We start from the raw sequence: 19,473 nt of genomic DNA on the forward strand, positions 1-19,473 counted from the left end.
AGGGGTCTATACTTTCCTGTCCTGCCCCACCGAACTGCAGCTGGAAAACTTGTGTTCACTCTATGCCGCACATGCGCAGAGTTTAACAACCAACAGGGGCCCTGCATGCATAGCAAAGAGGAGAGAGCATTAACAGGGGTTTGGGTGACCCCTGAATTCACCAAAGCCCTGGACATGGGATACAAGATGACTGAGATCACAGAGGTGTGGCATTTTGAGAAGAAAAGTGACAGCATTTTTGTAGACTATATACACGCATTTATGAAGGGTAAACAAGAAGCGTCAGGTTACCCCTCAGAGGCCTCAGATGATGAGAGTAGACAAAAGTATGTGGCAGACTATCATGCTAAGCAGGGCATCTTGCTGGATGCAGATAAAATCAAATCAAACCCTGCCAAGAGACAAGTGGCAAAGCTATGTCTCAACAGTTTCTGGGGTAAATTTGCGCAGAGAAACAACCTGACTCAGACTAAGATTGTGACCAAAACCGAAGAATTTCTCAACCTCTTGTTTTCAGCTAAACATAAGGTTAAGTATTTCTCATTCCTCAACGACCGGACGGCTCTTGTTCAGTGGTGTTACGGTGACAATTGTTACTCTACTCCCAACAAAGTGGATAACATATTCATCGCAGCCTTTACCACAGCGTATGCCAGGCTGAAACTGTACAGTGAATTGGAGAAATTACAACACAGAGTATTCTACTACGACACAGATAGCATAATCTATGTCACCAGACAAGGAGAGAGCCCCCTACCGATGGGGGTCTATCTGGGAGACCTGACAGACGAGTTGGGGGGTGATACGATTAAAGAGTTTGTTTCAGCAGGCCCTAAAAGCTATGCTTATCAGACCAAAAACCAAAAAAAAGTTGTGATGCGCGTGAAAGGCATCACACAAACGCACGAATGTTGTGAACGAGTGAACTTTGACAGTCTGGCCGACCTGGTGGAGGGCTACGTTCAAAACCCTGAGAGGGGGAGGATAATTGAGGTCCCGCAACACAACATTGTGAGGAATAAAGAGGCTTTCACCTTGAGAAATGTGTCATTCACCAAAAAGTTTCGAGTTGTGTTTGACAAGAGACGTTTATTAGAAATACTTTGCCTTTTGGGTATTGAGAAAATAATTGAAAAAGAGACAACATGTTTTCACCAAGTCAAATTGATTTTGACCCTCGACTGCGTGTTCCTTTTTCCTGTCTAGTAGTGGGCCCTAGTGGGTGTGGAAAAACTTTTTTTGTCAAGAATGTATTACAAAATTGTATTTATGTGATGGATGTCCAGCCTCAAAATATTGTGTGGATTTACACTTCCTTTCAGCCAATGTATGCTGAAATGAAGGAAAATAATAAAAATATAAAGTTTGTCAAGGGTCTGCCTGAATCATTTGAAGATGAATCGTTGTTTCCGTCTGATCAGAGTCATTTGATTATATTAGATGATGTTATATTTCAGGCCTCTGAGCATCCTGAAGTAGTTAGACTTTTCACCCAGTACCGTCATCATAGAAATATGAGTGTTATGATGCTTACCCAAAATGTTTTTCACCAAGGAAAAAACAGTCGTACCATTAGTTTAAATACTACTTACATGGTCTTGTTTAAAAACCCCAGAGACAGATTACAAATGAATATACTTGCTCAACAAATACATCCTGGTAATAAATCATTTTTCCTACAAAGTTTTGAAGACGCCACCAAAGAACCTCACGGCTACTTAATCGTAGACATGACCCCCACCTGTCCAGACATCTACAGGCTTAGATCGGGAGCACTACCTAATCAATGGTTAGTTGTTTATGTACCAAAAACGAAGACTTGAAAAACAGTATGTCGGCCCGTTTAAAAAGAAACATGCCTCTGCTGAAGGCCTTATGTCAAGCCCCGCCTTCAAAGCGCAAGGATATTCTCAAGAACTGCTCCACGGATTTTCTTCAATCATTCTGTGAACTGTCTCTAAATCTTTTAAAAGGTAATATCCCCCTGTCAGGCATTCAGTATAAGAAGCTCAAGAAGCAAAAGAAATTTTTCAAACTCTTGGCCAATAAAAAGACCAACTTAAAAACTAAATTCAAAGCCTTAAGAAAACAATCTGGAGGTTTTCTTTTGCCGCTGCTCGGTGCTGTGATCCCCATTCTAGGACAACTTTTAGGGGGGCTCGTTCGATCATGAGTCAAAAGATGTTTTTGCTATCACCTCATCAGTTTAATCAACTCAATCAGAATGGTGTAAACAACCCTCATAGTAAGGAAGCAATGAGACGTACTGCCGAAGATGTTCTGGATGAAAAAATGAGAGCCGTGCTAAATGAAACAGGATTACCCCCTTATGAAAAAATAAGAAAATACAACACCCTTCTACAGAGATATCTCGCCTTACTCAAACAAGACGGGGTTGAGGAACGAAATATTACTCTAACTCTACCTGAAGACAAGGGGGTGGTAAAAAGAGAAGAAAAGGATGCCACGTCCATTGATAAAATAAAACATGAGGTACTTCAAAACCTCCCTATGCGTTACCGTAAGAATGCCGATTACGTTATGAACAAATTAACCACTAGTACAGATGGATGGACACCGACGGGGGAATTTGTAGAAAAGGGTACAGCTGTAAAAGGTTCACACATGTTAGATTTATTTAAACATTTGTCCTACGCGTATAAAACAAATGTCCGCGAGCCTAAAGGCTGGCGGGTTTTTTAAATAGTCTGAATGAGCTCAACATTCCTTTATCAGCTTTTCAAAACCTGCACGCTCGTGAACAATATCGTATAATCAGAGAGGGCGAAATAAACGGAGAGAATATTCCCCTAAAAAGAAGAAGAAGAAGAGGAAATAATAAATCTTGGGAGATGGCTGGAATCTCGGACCCCGCAGAGGAGGAAGAACCTCCGAGTGCCCCTCTTAAGAAGAAGAAAAGAATAAGGAAAGATAGAATATTAAGTCCTAGCTGGTTACATTTTACCTCCTAAAGTTGTATTATTTTTTTATTCCTAATAAAAAACAGAGCCATCAGAATTAATTTTGTCTCCAGACCTTTTTTTTATTTTCTACATTTTGTAACAATCTTTAAACATCTGCAGAGAGCCAACACTGTGATTAAAATGAGTGTCTTTATGACGTCTCTCACACCGTTGGTATTTTTTCACAAAATTCGTTACAACATATCATTTTTTATCACATCATCCTGGTACAGAGATAATACATTTTCATATGACAATCCCGACGCTCTTTTACATAGATAGAAAACACAATGCTGACCACAGGCTGTAGACATGACATTCTGAAGTTGCCGATTATGGTATAAAATAGTTTTACATTGTTTTTCTAGAAAATGTAAGATGGATTTTGGGTAATGATTCATTTCTGGTGAAAAACCGAACGAATCAAAAAAGGTTCCAACCCCTTCCTCTTCCTCCAAAGTCACTGCTAGCCAGTGTTCTCCGGGCATATGGGATGGGTGGGTGTTTACAATCAGGTAAACAGGATATCTAAATTTTTGTTTTCCTCGGGGGAGCTGGTCTGAGGCCCATACCCCCCCAAAAGAGTCCCCCACCATATGACGCAGGAGACTGTCCAATTGATGATTATTCATGTTGTAGTCTTCTTAGTAATAATCTACCAACACTTGACGTTTTGAATTAATCTCCAGAATCGAATCAAAACAAGAATATACGATTAAAGTGGTAGTCTGTGGCAGCGGTACTCTGAACCTCATTTCCAATCTTAAACTGCCGCTCGTGATGGGAGACAGGGCTTCAGCGTCTTCCGCCGCAGTTAAATTAAACACAAATAATGAATATCCTTGTTCGAAATCATCTCTGTCTATACTCAGAGGTAAGTCTTTCATGTGTCTCCCCGTAGCAGTGAACATGTTGTAAAACTCTCTGACTGACGACCCACGGTTAAATTGAGGTTGAAATGCTTTAGCCGGTACCTGCCTACCATCTTGACACAGAGCCATGTATTCTATATCATTATGAAGGAAATTAAAAGGTGAAAGCTCTCTCCTACCAGTGAAGGCTTCGTGATTTACCTACCTCTATGCTAGCATTGGACGGCAGCGTAATGTAGAACCCTTCATTTATCTCCATGGCTGTACTGAAGGACTGAGCGCTGATTCCGTATGCTTTTATACTTCTTTGATTTCGCCTGCATCAACCCAGCTGTTGAACTTTTCGGGCCAATTATGCCAAGATACAAACATTTGTTTTTTCCCCCTCACCACACGCCTTTTTAGAATTTTCTCGACTTGAAAAGCCTTGTCATTGGTTATCTTCACTTTTTGTAACTCTTTCTCATAAAAAGTCCCATTGATCTCTTCTCCATCATAATCTTTGAGCTTGTAAACAGGTGGCTGCCGAGGTAAGCCTTCAGACACCGTAAATAGTTCGTCAGTATAACTCTGCTCATATTTTTATCAAATACCCCTCTCAATTTGGATATCCTTACAAGCTCGCCCTCCTTAAAGTTCATTTTGACAGCAGCTTTTTTACGTTGGCTAGAGGGGTTATACAGGTTCCGAAACACTTGAGCCGCATTTTCCTTTGTCACCTGCATTGGTGTCATTTTAATACTCCGGTGATAACTATTATTGTAACTTTCAATTAGTTCGGGTAAGATGTCTATATATCTATGAGTGTTTTTAGCTGTAAAATACCTCCACATTCTAGTTTTCAGCGTACGGTTAAATCTTTCTATCACACATGCCTTCATGTCACTGGCTGTTGTATAATGTGCAATACCTCTTTTCTTCAACAAGTTTTGAAAAACTTTATTAAAGAATTCTTTCCCCGCGTCTGTTTGTAATTTTTTAGGGATCTCGCTGTGTGTTAAAACTGTATCAAAAGCTTTGGTAACCTCTATACCCGTCTTTTTCTTTAATGCTTGAGCATAGGCTTTTTTCGAAAACACATCTACGACTGTTAACAAATAATTAAAGCCATCATTATATTCGGACAGCGACTGCATATCACAGAGATCTGCTTGAAATTGTTGCAGCGGTCTGAGTACGAAAACTCTGTTTCTTGCAAAATGCACCCTTGCCGGTTTATGCAAAGTATATGCGTCCTGCTCAGATAAATATTCTTTGACTTTCTCTACATTTATTTGTTTACCCATTTCATTCTGTACAGCTCTATGGAGTTTATCCACACCTCCTAAACTCCCTGGATTAGATGGATTGTAATACACCCTATGCATAACACGTTTCTCAGACATGTTTCCTGTTACAGCCCCGATGAGGTAATGAGTACTACAGTTTTTCTTACAATGCATTTTATTGATATGTCACACCCATGTATAGAAAAACATGTTACAAAAGAAGTAAAATATAAAAACAGATCAAAATAAAATAAAAACTCTTCCTAATGCTGCCAGAAGGCCCAAGCTGCTCTTGTAATCTTCATTTGGGTTTCGTCGTTCTCTACCAGCTGTTCGTATAGTTTCTCGATTTTAGCCTCAAAGAGTCTGGTGTTTCTGAGGTTGTGCAGAATCGCCTCGGTAGCTCCAAAGACTCTCCTCTCTGACACATGAAGGTGGTTCTGGTGCAGAGCGTCCCGAATGGCTGGAATGAAACGAACGGTCCACAGTCTCTTTACCACTTCATCATAGTGTCGATCCAAATAGTATTCATCGGTAGGGAATAAACACTCGTGCTGCCTCTGACTGGGGTGATCGACTTGACATCCGTTACATGTTTCCTTTCTGTAAAGGTACACGACTCTATCCAACAGATGAACTACAACCGCTTTTACCGTGTTCAGGAATGCCGATGTCCTAATACGTTCTGTAGCATCACCCTTGGGAGCATAAGGAAAGCATGGCGAATCAATGCCTACTGTTGTTGTTGATTCCTCTGGAGACTTGGATGGAGGTTGAGGCATATCCAGCCACCCCGTGATATCAATGTCAGCCATAGCGCTGTCCAGATCTGGTGTCCAAAATGTTGGTGAGGATGGCGGTCCTGTAGGCGTTTGATCCAGGCTGCATATCGTGGGGAGAGACTTGGTTTTTCTCAGATCCATGGTTGCTGCTCTCTAAAAATGTCCTTGCGGGGTCCTTACTTTTTAAATGATCTGCTGAGGTGGGTGGGACTTGTTATGTTGACTGGGGGGCGGAGTCCTCTGCAAAAGTGAGGGTCTTTTTCACCAGTATAATGTCCATCGATGTCTGACTTTGTTTAAAAAGTTCTTTAAGCTTTGTAGCTTTTCCATCAATCATTTCCATCCATGCAGTCAGAGGCACCCTCAAGGACGTTTGAAATACCCCGCAGGTAGAATTAAAATACTCCAAAACAAAATCATCAGAGGAGTCCTTACCCAACGTCACCAAACGGCTTGAGCGGTAATACCAACGCCCAGAGGGTCCGCTTTTAGTTTCCCAGACGGTGCCTGTCAGGACTCTTCTCCCCTCTGGTTGTGTGGGAATATCTCCTTCTTCTTCCTCCACATTGAGGGGTAAGGATGCAGGCTCTTCTTTAATCTCGCATGCTGTTTGTGTTTCTTTGTTTTTCTTTGCAAATATCTTGTACACCTCTGGTTCCACGATGGTTTCTTGATGCACTACTTCTTCCGATACAATGGTTGCTTGTAGATCTCGGGAAGACACCAGAGTTAACACAGCCCAATCTGTTGAGGTCAGTGTCGCTTTAACACTACGGGGTCCATACGTTTCTCCATTCTTCAGATTGTAGAAATGCAGTTCATTAGCCATATAGTTGAATATATAACCCCAAACATCGCCATTTTTTAGAATCCATTCTTCGTGAAGTTCTTCGGCTGTAGGCGTCTGAACCCGGCATACAAACTGCATTCGTTTCTTGATTGGAGCACCCAACGGATGGCTGTAAGTTGTCACCGGTGTCTCGCTGATTAAATTCATATCAAGACGTCTCTTGGCCATTTTCTCTCGACTTGAAAAATATTTAAGAGTGACTAAAGACGATGGCTTTTTATTTAGACAGAGGGAGAGGGTGAGGGGCGGGGAAAGTGTGTGTGTGTGTGTGTGTGTGTGTGTGTGTGTGTGTGTGTGTGTGTGTGTGTGTGTGTGTGTGTGTGTGTGTGTGTGTGTGTGTGTGTGTGTGTGTGTGTGTGTGTGTGTGTGTGTGTGTGTGTGTGTGTGTGTGTGTGTGTGTGTGTGTGTGTGTGTGTGTGTTCCCCCTCCTCCACCATATGTTCTCTCCCCTCATGTCCTGTCATGTCCTGTTTGCAAAAACAGAGAGGTTTAAATATATGTTTTTAAGATGCCTTACTTTTGATTAATTTCATGTTATTTGCAAGTATTTGTAAGTTACATTCGATACTGTATACAGGATTAACCACACAGGAAGTGGTAAGGAGGCGGGACATATATCCTAGGCATATTAATTGATTGAAAACAACGGCATTTTATTTTTCTCATTTTTTTATTTTAATTTATTTTTTATTTTTATTTTGAAAACCGGAAGCGGGGGCGGGACATCCGCCGGAAGCGGGGGCGGGACATCCGCCGGAAGCGGGGGCGGGACATCCGGTCGAACGAGGCGGGACTTCCGGTCGAACGAGGCGGGACTTCCGGTTTCAAAATAAAATAAAAAGGCGGGACTTCCGGTCAAATAAGGCGGGACTTCCGGTCGAAAAGGGGCGGGGCGACCTGTCACTTTTTCTGCATACTAATGAGATTGAAGTGGCATTTGTATTACTACTGACAGTAAGGGGAATACTTACATCCGGGTGTACAATTCTCCGTTATCCAATGGGAATGGACGCTTACATTGCCTTTAAGGGCAGCCGACACAAACGAATGCCGTGCTTCCATGAGCGTCAAATCCCGACGCAGATGGGAATACATTGCAATCAGTTGAAAGCTATTTGCGTCCCTTTATGAAGCTGAAGGAGCCTAGGAGCGTCACAATTGGACGCCACGGGCACTGACCAAACGTCGCTATTGGACGCTTAGGGAGTGAGAGTGTGTTGGCAAATAAGTCAATAAAGGAGCATGGCTGCTCATTCACTGGCTCTCAAAAGAGTTTGGCTGGCTGTTTAATCTGTTCAAACTGAGAGAGTACAACACAGAGAGAGAACAGTACACCTATTGTGTAAGAACATACAAGCAGGTCACACAGTATGATCACAAATACATAAACTCTGTTAAAAATCTGTTTTTATTCAAAAGTACAGTCTGCAGTGCATATGTGTTCTCAGCCTTGGAGAAACTTGACATGTTTTGGGATGTGTCTGAACCTCTCTTTAGTGGTTTCAGTGGCGGCGCCAGGGTATGGCTGGGGTAGGCTACAGCCATACCAAGAAATGGCTTAGCCCTACCTTAGCCCGACCATGAAAAAGTATGTTAAAGTAAGCATGTTGAGAACACGGATTGCGAAAATCTACCGGTCGTGTCCACAACACACAAACTGATCCTGCTGTAACAACAAGTGCACATTACTGACGCAATATGGTTGAGACCATTCAGGCTTATGCTAGAGGGGTGCAATGAATAGTTTAAGTAGTGGGGGAGTTTTATACACTAAAGGTGTGGAAATTCTCGCGTTATAATATCAGCGCGGCCGCGGTCAGATCAAAATGCCTCCGAATGCAATTTGAATAGACCTACAGCCAATCAGAGCAACGAAACGTTGGGTCTGCTGCGTCATGCATGACTGATACGTCACGTTCACAGTGAAAAGTCCCCAAACTCGCGCCGAGTAAATTGCAGACAGACAGCAGAACGTCTAGGATTAATTGTATATTTTGGATGGATAGATTTGTTCTTAAATGCCCTCGCATTGAGGTACAAGTCGAACAGGTGCCAGAGTCACACAACCCATCTGAAGAGTGAATAGTGAGTTTTGAATATATTTTTGTATTAATGGTTCATTTGAAAAAGTGTTTTGTATGACAATAGAGACACAGGCCACCTGTTGTCTGCTGTGTCTGTCTCTCTGTTTACCTGTGTATGTGTGTCTCTCTCTCTCTGTCTCTCTCTCTGTCTCTCTCCCTCACTCTCCTCTCTCTCTCTCTCTCTCTCTCTCCAAGACTTCACTTTAGAATAGGGAACATATTCTTAGATAGAAATACCTAATTAGAGTAAAACTACTAGCTTATTGGTTATGTAGAAGACTTCACTTTAAAATAGGGAACATGTTCTTAGTTATAAATAGCTAATTTTGAGTTGTTTAGACTTAATTAACACTTGCCGTTTCATGTCTTGTTACATAAGTGTGAAGCTGGCAATTGAGCGGCCCGACCAAGTAAGGAGACAGAGGCAGAACGTCCAAAATACAACCCGGTGTGGTCATTTATTACCTCATAAACATATGACACAATGATTCACAGCCTCAATCCTGCCGAACATGTGCACACCGTCACCAACCACAGGGATCTCACAACACACAGACAGGGAAAACAGAGCCTAAATACCTACACACTAATCAGCACAACAAGATACAGGTGAGGGGGGGAAGGAGACAACACAGGGCACCAGGTGAACATAATCAGGAGTAACAGACATGGGGGCTGAAGTCGAATAGTCCATTTAGCTTAGGAACCTTCCTAAAGGAGTGAAATGACCCGGAAGTCCCTCAGTGGCAGCCATGATAAGTGCCGTTCGAATTCTCTAGAATGATGAGAATGATAGGAAAGGAGGTTTCAAACTTCCTTTATAACCTCCTTTAGCTTAGGAACCACTGGACCTCCCTAACCGACAGGAGAAGCGAAAATGCTGCCCCACAATGCCTTGCAGCCGCAGCATTTGCCGTCACTCAACAGTCGGCCGTTCACGGAAACAACCGATTATGACCGATAAATGATATCATGAAAGTTACGGTGCTTATTAAGCATTTTAAAACATAGGTGGTAAGTTGCCAAAGTGCTTTGTTTTGAACGTTCATCAGTATTATAATCAAAAAGAGAAATATGAACGTTAGTTTTCACTGAAATTATCAAATAAAGTCAACATTTCAGTCTTTACTGAGCTGTGTGGGGTTTGTTCAACTTCTAAAAGATGTTTGAATGGTGATATACACAGTGATAGATGTTAAGGACTAATGTTTATAATAAATACATCTGTATTGATTTTAAGATCTTTAGTTCATACAATCATACGTATTGGGATCATTTGTATTAATGTGGACCGGAGGGAGAGGGTGACGAGCATAAGTGTCACTTTCCTTTTTTATTTCAATTCCAACTTTGGTCATGAAGAATATGTTTCTCTGTTGTCCACGTTCATAAAGCAAAGCAGCAGCATCAGAGCACGGTGCAGAGTCTCTATATGAGTTTACAGTAGTCCCTCGTTCTTATTAAACATCCATGTTGTAGTCCGCTGTATAGAAAACTGTGGTTTCCATAGTTTCCCCACAGCAGCAGACGCACACAATGACGTCCGCTGGCGCATCATAAATACGTCGGATAGTGAAAGTGCATTCGGATTCTCTAAAGTACCGCAGTCTCTTCTCCTAAGTCCTTTTGAATTCTCCTATCCACTATCCCTTAACCCCGTGACGTTTCACTCAGAGGTCAAGGAATAGACGATAGGGTTAGAATTTAGGAGCTGATTTTTAAACTATCCGACTGCAGCCCTGGAAAGGGAAACACTTTTCAAAATAAAAGCACATGTGCAATAGTACAAGGCCCGAAGCCGTCAGTCCACAGTGACGAAGCCATCTTCGTCACATTTCCTCCTTCCTCTCCCGAAAGAGAACAGTACCTTATTCCTGTGACACTTGTTGATCTTGGCCATTTTGCTCTCCTCCATGTGTCTCCACTCCGCCCGGTGTTTCTGCTTTCCCTTGTGCCGCATGGTTTCCTCAGAGGGGGGCATGAAGTCGGAAGGAAGCTTCAATTTCTTCCTCAACTCTTTCTCCCGCTCCTTCACGATGGCCTTCGTCAGGTTCGCCACGTACGCCTGCAGCGTCTTCATGTAAATAGTTTGCACCACATTTTTTTACTTTTAAATTAATCTTTATGGTGTGGTGTTGCCAATTCTTAAAATAATACAAGGATTGGATGTTCATCAAAGGATTTTCAGGGCAATCCATTTGCAGCCAATCAGAGACGAGACTTCTGCTGCACGCACCCATCATGCGCTGAGGCAGACAGAGCGCATGCGCAAAGGCACTGACACTACAGATACCACGCAGTTAGCACGCAGGAGGTGAAGAGCATGGCACGTGGCGCGCCCAGAGGAGAGAAATCAGCATTTTGAGAGGTAGCGGTAAAAACTATTTATCAACGGATTCAAAACACTCTAGACTTAAAACATTGCAAACCTCAAAATCCTAGCTATGGCAGCCTATAGGCCTACATGTTGTTTAACGACCGAAAACAAAGTAATGTTAGCTAACGTTACCATAGCTAGGTAGCAGCTAGCTACCATGCGTTGAAAGTGAGCTGTTCTATGCCATCATTACGTGCAGGGTGTTATTTTTTAATGATGCGCAAGATGCGTGCTCGAGCGGCTGAGCGTTATGTGCAGTGAATGTTTCAGAGTTACTTTTTCGCAATATTATTTAATAAATAGTTTAGCTAGCTAACTAGCATACATTGTCACTAACTCCTAATGTTAGCTCAATCCTTAGTTTTATAATCGATTTTTTCGTGGGCATAATGTTCAACCCAGTCTCACGGCATTTCGTGTTCACCAACACGATTTTTAATCTATTGATTCGTGTTCACCATCACGATTTGCCCCTTTTTTTCGTGTTGCACAGCACGATTTTAAAAGCAATGTATTTCTACTGGTAACGTGTTTCGTGCCTGCAGGCTGCAGCACGTCTTTTTCTCCGGTCGGGTCGTGGAAGACCGGAAGCTGTGGGGTTCATAAAAACATGTTCTTACTCAATATCAAGCCACAGTTATTGCTTTTATTTTAAATCGTATAATTTCGGACTTTTGTTGTCGTCTGTGAGGAAAATAAATGGGGCTCAGAGCCTCAGGATACTGATATCTGTATTTTTTAAATCTTTTTTTCCTTCTAATTTGTTATTCTTTTCAAAATAACACACTGTTATTTACTCACCAATAACACACAATTATCCTTGATTTTATTTATTGGTTTAATTCCATAATCTCGGGCTTTTTTGGCGTCCATCAGGAACTGAATTTCAAAATAAAAATAACCGGAAACAGACGTAGGCATTTCGAGCGATTACCCAAGATCCTCAACTATGGTTTTAAGCTCGCTGATTGGATGTGTTAGCCGCAATGCATGCTGGGATTTGGTGTTTATATTATATGAAATCCGGAAAACATTTTAAAAGTATAAAATAATACTTAATTCAGAGTGCTCTTGCTTTTCTCTTTGAAAGTCATCACATAACGGCATTATAATACACGGTTCGGCTGCACTACATATTACAGATCTGCCGTAGTTCTTTATTTAGAGAGCCCTGATGAGAAGACCTTTGGAAAAACTGGAAGAAATGGCGCCGAAACTATAGGTTACTTACGTAACCCCAGGTCTCAGAGTAACATGAAGTGAGATGTCTCACTATGGGATGCGCCTCATCGCGGAGCAAACAGAAGCATCAATCTCATTACGCCAATCCTGATTGGCTGGTGATCTTGACGTCAACGTCAGGGGAAATCACCCCCTATAAGTAGCCTGCGCCACGACGCATGCGTCATTCAAAATAAGCACCTCTTCTCGCTTCACCATAGCAAGGAGGGCCGTCTGGTGAGACATCTCACTTCATGTTACTCTGAGCCCTGGGGTTACGTAAGTAACCTATAGTTCTCATTCATAACACTCCGTTCGATGTCTCACTATGGGATATTGTAGCTCCCGTATTGCCAGACGAGCTTATCTCGAAGATCACCGATCAACCAGAATTTAACAGGTGGAGTCCCGACTCAACAAGGTGCCCAGCACTGCTCGGGCCACGCTTGGAGCGGAGACGTCCAGCCTGTAAAAGCGGACAAAAATGAGCGGCGAAGACCAGCTTGCCGCTGCACAGATATCCTGGATGGAAACACCCTTGAACAAAGCCCAGGATGTAGCCAGGCCCCGAGTCGAGTGAGCCCGCAGACCCGAAGGTGCTTGCAGATTCTGACTCGTATAGGCCAAAGCAATCGCCTCCACGATCCAGTGGGATAGTCGTTGCTTAGTAACAGGCTTACCCTTGTGAGGTTTAGCCCAGGACATGAACAGTTGGTCATTAAGACAAAGCTCTTTTGATCTGTCCATATATGTGTGCAAAGCCCGGACTGGACACAATAGATCCTGCTGCTGCTCCCCGGAGGAAACCAGCTGCGGAGGAAATGCCTCAATGTCAATCGGGGTACACGAACCAACCACCTTTGGTGTAAAGGCAGGGTTGGGCTTCAACAACACTCTTGTTTGCCCTGGGGCGAACTGAGTGCATGAGGGATGTACAGACAGTGCATGGATATCACTGACCCGTTTAGCGGATGCCAGGGCCAGTAACAGCACTGTCTTGAGTGACAGATGTTTCATGTCAGCTCCTTCCAGGGGTTCAAATGGGGTCATTTTGAGCCCATTTAAAACCACTGCCAGGTCCCATAAGGGCACCAGCGACCTGGAGACAGGGAGGAGCCTGCGAGCTCCCTTCATAAAACGGCAAACCAAAGGATGTTGGCTAGCCGTCTTACCCTCAAAGCCCACATGGCATGCAGCAATAGCAGCCAGGTACACCTTGATCGTGGAAAAAGCTCTGTGTTTATCGATCAAGTCCTGTAGGAATGATAAAATCACCCCGACAGGACATTGAAAAGAGATGTGCCCTTCTTGAAGGCACCACTCCTCAAACACCCTCCACTTACAGTCGTAAAGAGACCTGGTGGAGGAAGCTCTCGCACTCTGAATAGTGTTTATCACCTTCTGAGGGAGTCCCACTGTATTCAGATTGTACCACTCACGGGTCAGGCCCATAGTGCCCCGTGCTCTGGGCGTGGGTGAAGGATCGCCCTCCCCGCCTGAGACAATCTGTCCCTGCGTGGTGGGGGCTGCCACGGCTGCCCGCACAACAGCTGATATATCCCCGCCAGCCCGTATATTGCGGGTTAGGGTGGAAACATCAGAGTAAGTGTGTGGCGTTGCTCTTTCACTCTGGCCGGAGTTAAGGGGAACAGAACCAGGGGTGGGAACGCGTACAGAGGACCCAGAGGTCAATCGTGTACGAGTGCGTCCCCGCCTAACAGTGCGTTTAAATCGTGCATTAAAGAGAACAGCTGTCATTGAGCATTTTCTCCCCTTGCGAACAGACTTAACAGACTCCGCCGTAACACACCCACAGCGGACTCTTCCTTGGATGAGGAGTCCAGTCTGCATAGAGTGGTCCACCCTTTGACAGTAATTATGTCCCTAGGTGCATAACACCCGGTACTTGTGTCGTTCTCAGAGAGAGGAGACGTCTGCCGCTCCAAGGGATCAGTTTGTGTGCCAGTGTGTGTGACTGGAGACAACGCAATCTCCCCTGGCGGTTCATACACGATATCGTGTTGTCTATCCTCACGGGGACATGAAGTCCTCTGAGAGAAGGCAGGAAGCATTTTTGGGGGGAACACCGCTAAAAGCTCCGGGTATTTTACGCGTGCCCGCTGGAAGTCTCTGTTCTAGGGACCTCTCACCGGGCGACCCTCGTAAGTCCCCGGTCAGCCCGTCTGACCTGCATCCGTGGTGACCACCTTCCGTGAAAGGACTGCACCCGTAGGCGCGTCCCGCACTGGAAAAGTCGGGTGTAGTGCCACTACGCATTACATAATAACCAAAACTCTCCGTAAGCCGTGGCGTTGGGGGTTTAGTTTTATTATGAGGCCCATGTTGAGCGGGTGCTTTACGAGGACATTTTCCTCCGTAATCTGACTCCGCTCGGTGGGCTTTATAGATAAAACCCTTCTTTCTAGGAGAGAGAGAACCTTTCTCTCCAGAATGTGGGTTGACTCTCTCTGGGTTTGTGAAAACAGATAAATTATAACTGTTTTGAGAAGCCCAGGCAGACATCGTGAGTATCTCCTGCTGTATGCTCCTTAGAGCCAGCTGGGATGTCACTCTTATGGCTCCGACCGGCACTGCGCATGTGCGTGACGGAGGTGCCTTTACAGCTCCAGCCGGTACTGCGCATGTGTGTGCCGGTGGTGCCCTCACGGCTCCAGTCGGCACTGCGCCTGCGCGTGCCGGTGGTGCCCTTAAAGCCCCGGCCGGCACTGCGCATGTGTGTGGCGGTGGCTTCACGGACCCGTCAATAATCCGTCCTTTGAGAGTTGCCGTAGCTGCTCTTGAAAGGGGAAGGATTGACGGGCCGTTCTTTACAGCTCTAGCCGGCACTGCGTACGCACGTGGTGGTAGTGCCCTTAAAGCCCCAACCGGCACTGCGCATGCGCGTGGCGGTGGTGCCTTCACAGACCCGTTTATTATCCGCCTTTTGAGAGAGCCGTAGCTGCTCTCAGAAGGGGATTTATGGTTAACGGACTGTTTATTGTCTTTCTTTTCATTTTTTTGAACTGCGCCCTTGGCCGGAGCCTGGATGCGTCAGCGGAAAATGGTTTATTCAGACAATAACGATGTGACATGTGTTTTGTGCGGACTTGAGGATGGCGTTGAGGCATCTCTCGAGGAGGCGGGGACACATTTAGAGCCGGGGAAGGAACTTCCAGCTCCGTCACGGAGGGGAGAAGGAGGGGCTGTCAGGCCGCTCGCTTCTTCTTCCTCGCCTGCTGGCCGAAATTCTGGGTTGACTGTGCCTGGGCTACAGCCGGAACCGGAGATTTTCTAGACCAACTCGCCCTCGTCTCCTGCCTGGGCTGGGGACTCTGTACTTTGAACCCAGCAGAGCGCGGTGCAGCGTGGGCGAAGGGCCGCCGTTGCGAAGGGCCGCCGTTGCAAAGGGCCGCCGTTGCAAAGGCCGCAGCTGGACCCTTCGAGGGAGACAAAGGTGGAGAGCCTCGTCTTCCTTCTTTTTCGACTCGCACTTCCTCTGCATGGAAGCGAGAGCGGAGCCGAAAATCCCCTCAGGAACGATGGGCATGTCAAGCACATCTTCCTTTTCCCGGTCTGGGAGGTTGGTGAGGTTGAGCCATCTAGCTCTTTCCTGCACCACCATGATCCCCATTATCTTGCCCGTGGCCTGGATGGCGCAGCGTTGGACACGGAGACAAATGTCTGTGACCGCGGCTATCTCGTCCAGAGTGGCCGGTCCAGGATTGCTCGACATATCCTCACAGAGCTCCGCTTGGTATGCGGTTAGCATCGAGGAAACTTTCAGAGCCCTGGCGGACAATGCTGCGGCTCTGTAGGCCCGTTCCGTCATGGTAGACTGGAATCGGTCCGTTTTTGCTGGCAGTGTGGGGTTCCTGCTTGGCGGCTGGCCCATCCTCGGTAGGAGGTGGGCTGCCACCAGCGGTTCCATAGGTGGTATGTGGAGCAGGCCGAGCCTCTCCATACCGTCACAGTCAAGGGAGTGGGCACCCTGGATTGGGGCCTTGTTGCTAAAGGGCCGGTCTCTCCACGAGACCGACACCTCATCCAACATCTCCGGGAAGACCGGGAGGAGTTGCCTCTTTGCCCTCGTTGTTTGGGGAAAAAAATGTCCCTCGTAACGGGACCTGGAGGTCTCCTTGGCCACTTCGGGCCATGGGATGTCTAGTTTTGCCGCAGCGCGCTGACACACAACTTGTAGGTCCATACTGAGACAGGGCGAAGCTGGTGTGCTGTTGCCCGGGGGAGCAACCATCGCTCCCGGCTTTGCAGCCTGAGTCGATGACATGAAGATGTCGTCTTCCTGCTCATCCGAGTCAGACAGGAGGAACTCAGAGGTGTACTCTTCGTCCTCCATGTAGTCTAACTCCAGGACATCTTCCGCGGGTGAAACCATGGTGAGGTCCAGTCGGGAGCCCCAGCTTGGTACAGCGTGGGGCCCCGATCCCGCGTTTCTTGCCGCCACCGGATCTCGGCCTGATATGGCGCGGGATTCCGGTTCTGCGGGTGCCGCTGTCGGTGAGCCCCAGACCGCAGTGAGGGGCTCCATCTCTGCGGCAGACGTCCCCGTGTCTTGATTGCCGGTCGGCAGATCAGTGGACATGAGGGGGTCCCGTCCCGACAGGTTAACTTGTTGCGCTAACCTTCGGTGGAGGCTCTTCACGGTGAGGCGGGCACAATGTCCGCACGAGCCGGGGTTGTCGATGGCCTCCTGGGCGTGTTCCAGCCCGAGGCAGGACGAACAGATCTGGTGTGAGTCTGTGCCTGACACTTTCAACCCGCAACCTGACTCCTCTGGTGTGAGGGGGGAGAGGCATCCATCTCGTTTGCCGTGAGGCGTGGAGAGGGTCCGCTCATGACAGGTACGTTCGAGAAAAAAGTATTTACCGATCTGTCTTTAATCCGGGGGAAAAAAGGACAGCGTGGGTCTTTTTCTCTCAAGGATATTACCTGGTATGGTAATATTCCTGTAATCCTTTTCTCCTCCGTGGAAGAGAGAAGAAAAAAGTGTCCTCGCTACCGTGGTGTCGGTAGTGAGGGAAAAAACACAAGTTAGCGACTGGTGTGTTGCTAACTTGAAGTCAAAACCTTACCTTACTCCAGAGGAAGAACGGCGAGGTTGACTATAATACTCCTCTGTGAGAGAATAGGGTAGCCGGCTAACGCCCGTCGACCGAAAATTAGCTTTGGGTTCAGTCTGTGGACTGTTAAGCTAGCCCGGCTACCGTTCGAGATGTGCTCTGAAGCGAGAAGAGGTGTTTGAATGACGCATGCGTCGTGGCGCAGGCTACTTATAGGGGGTGATTTCCCCTGACGTTGACGTCAAGATCACCAGCCAATCAGGATTGGCGTAATGAGATTGATGCTTCTGTTTGCTCCGCGATGAGGCGCATCCCATAGTGAGACATCGAACGGAGTGTTATGAATGAGAACTGAATACTTGACCATAATATATCAACAATTAAACAACATCTTCAATTTCTCTTCACACAATACGTCTCCTTGCAGTATCAACACTAATTTGGCTGACTTTTACATTTGATCTAATTCATAGATCGGTTATATTTACACCATAACGGTGCACAGCTGATAGAAAAGGACTGTAGTTTTCAAGACTTCCTCGACAACTTTCGTCGACACATCCAGGTTCATCTACAGACGAGTGACGTGTACCTAATCTTCGATAGGTTTGTATATACTATATAACTTTGTAAAACTACACGTAGTCTAACACTAATTAGTAACATATGCCAGGTTTGTATATTCTATATAACATAAAACAAAACTAGAACTAATCACGCTGTGTCTGAATATACTATATAACATTATGGGATGTGGAATATAACATTTTGTTCATAGGTACAACGAGGGTAGCATTAAGGAGTCTACTAGAAGTGACCGGGAAAAGGGAGCCAGTAGAGTGTACACACTTCGCCCAACAGCCCGACTGCCACCGCAGAAGGTGTTGCTTACTGTTAGCAGCAACAAGAAACAACTGATTGATTTGATAGTGGATGACCTTGTAGCCCATAAAGATGTGTTGACAGCATCATTGGTTGTCACTGGGAATTATCCAGTTCCAGTTCAAATCAGTCGAGGTGTGGTCACCAGAAGAAAGGACATGTCCATAACACATGAAGAGGCTGACACAATGATAATCTGACAGATTGCATATGTCGGAGCTTCAGAAGTCCTTGTTGTTGCCGACGACACAGACGTCTTTGTTCTGCTATGCCACTTTGTGTTCGAGGGTGACATCACTGGCTATGTCATGATGGTTTCTCCGGTGAAAGGAAGGTCTTTCATTGACATTAACGCAAGCGTTGAAAAGAACCGTGATGTGATGGGCAACTTATTAGCTGCTCATGGCGTGACCGGCTGTGATACCGTCGCAACGTATTATGGCATCGGGAAGGGAGTGGCACTGAAGGTTCTGAGGTCCAATGTCCACTCACTGTCCAATGTTGGCGACAACAACTATTCTGTTGAATATGCCGTTTAACAATCGACACGATTTCTACTTTCCTGCTATGGTCACCCCGAATGTGAGTCAATGACGGAAGCCAGACAAAAGATATGGTCAACGAAAGTGTCCCGCAGCATTGGTGGTGCTCCAAAACTCCAAACTCTTCCTCCAACAAACGAGACATTCAGAGAAAATGTGGCAAGAGGTCACCTCCAAGTAGCGATATGGAGACAAGCCATTCAGCCTAACCCTCCACTTATGGACCCTCTGAATTATGGCTGGTCCAAGGATGAAGGTAGCTCTTCTCTGTATCCAACAATTTCAGCAGAAAATGTTGCCTTCGCCCTAGAAGATCTGCTGAAAGTGATCAAATGCTCGTGTGACAGTGCCGTACCTTGCAAAACTAAGCGATGTGGCTGTTACCTTGCCGGAATGGCATGTACATCATTCTGTAAATGTGAAGGTGGACATGGTTGTTTTAATAAAAAGACCAGGGAATGTCTCCAAGCAGAGACCGAGGATGAAAACATGTGAAACGAACACTGACAATAGCAGACTATATATGCACATACGTACAGTATATAACATTTATG

The sequence above is a fragment of the Pseudochaenichthys georgianus genome, chromosome 8 (genome assembly GCF_902827115.2).
Source record: "Pseudochaenichthys georgianus chromosome 8, fPseGeo1.2, whole genome shotgun sequence".
NCBI classification, from domain to species: Eukaryota; Metazoa; Chordata; class Actinopteri; order Perciformes; family Channichthyidae; genus Pseudochaenichthys; species Pseudochaenichthys georgianus.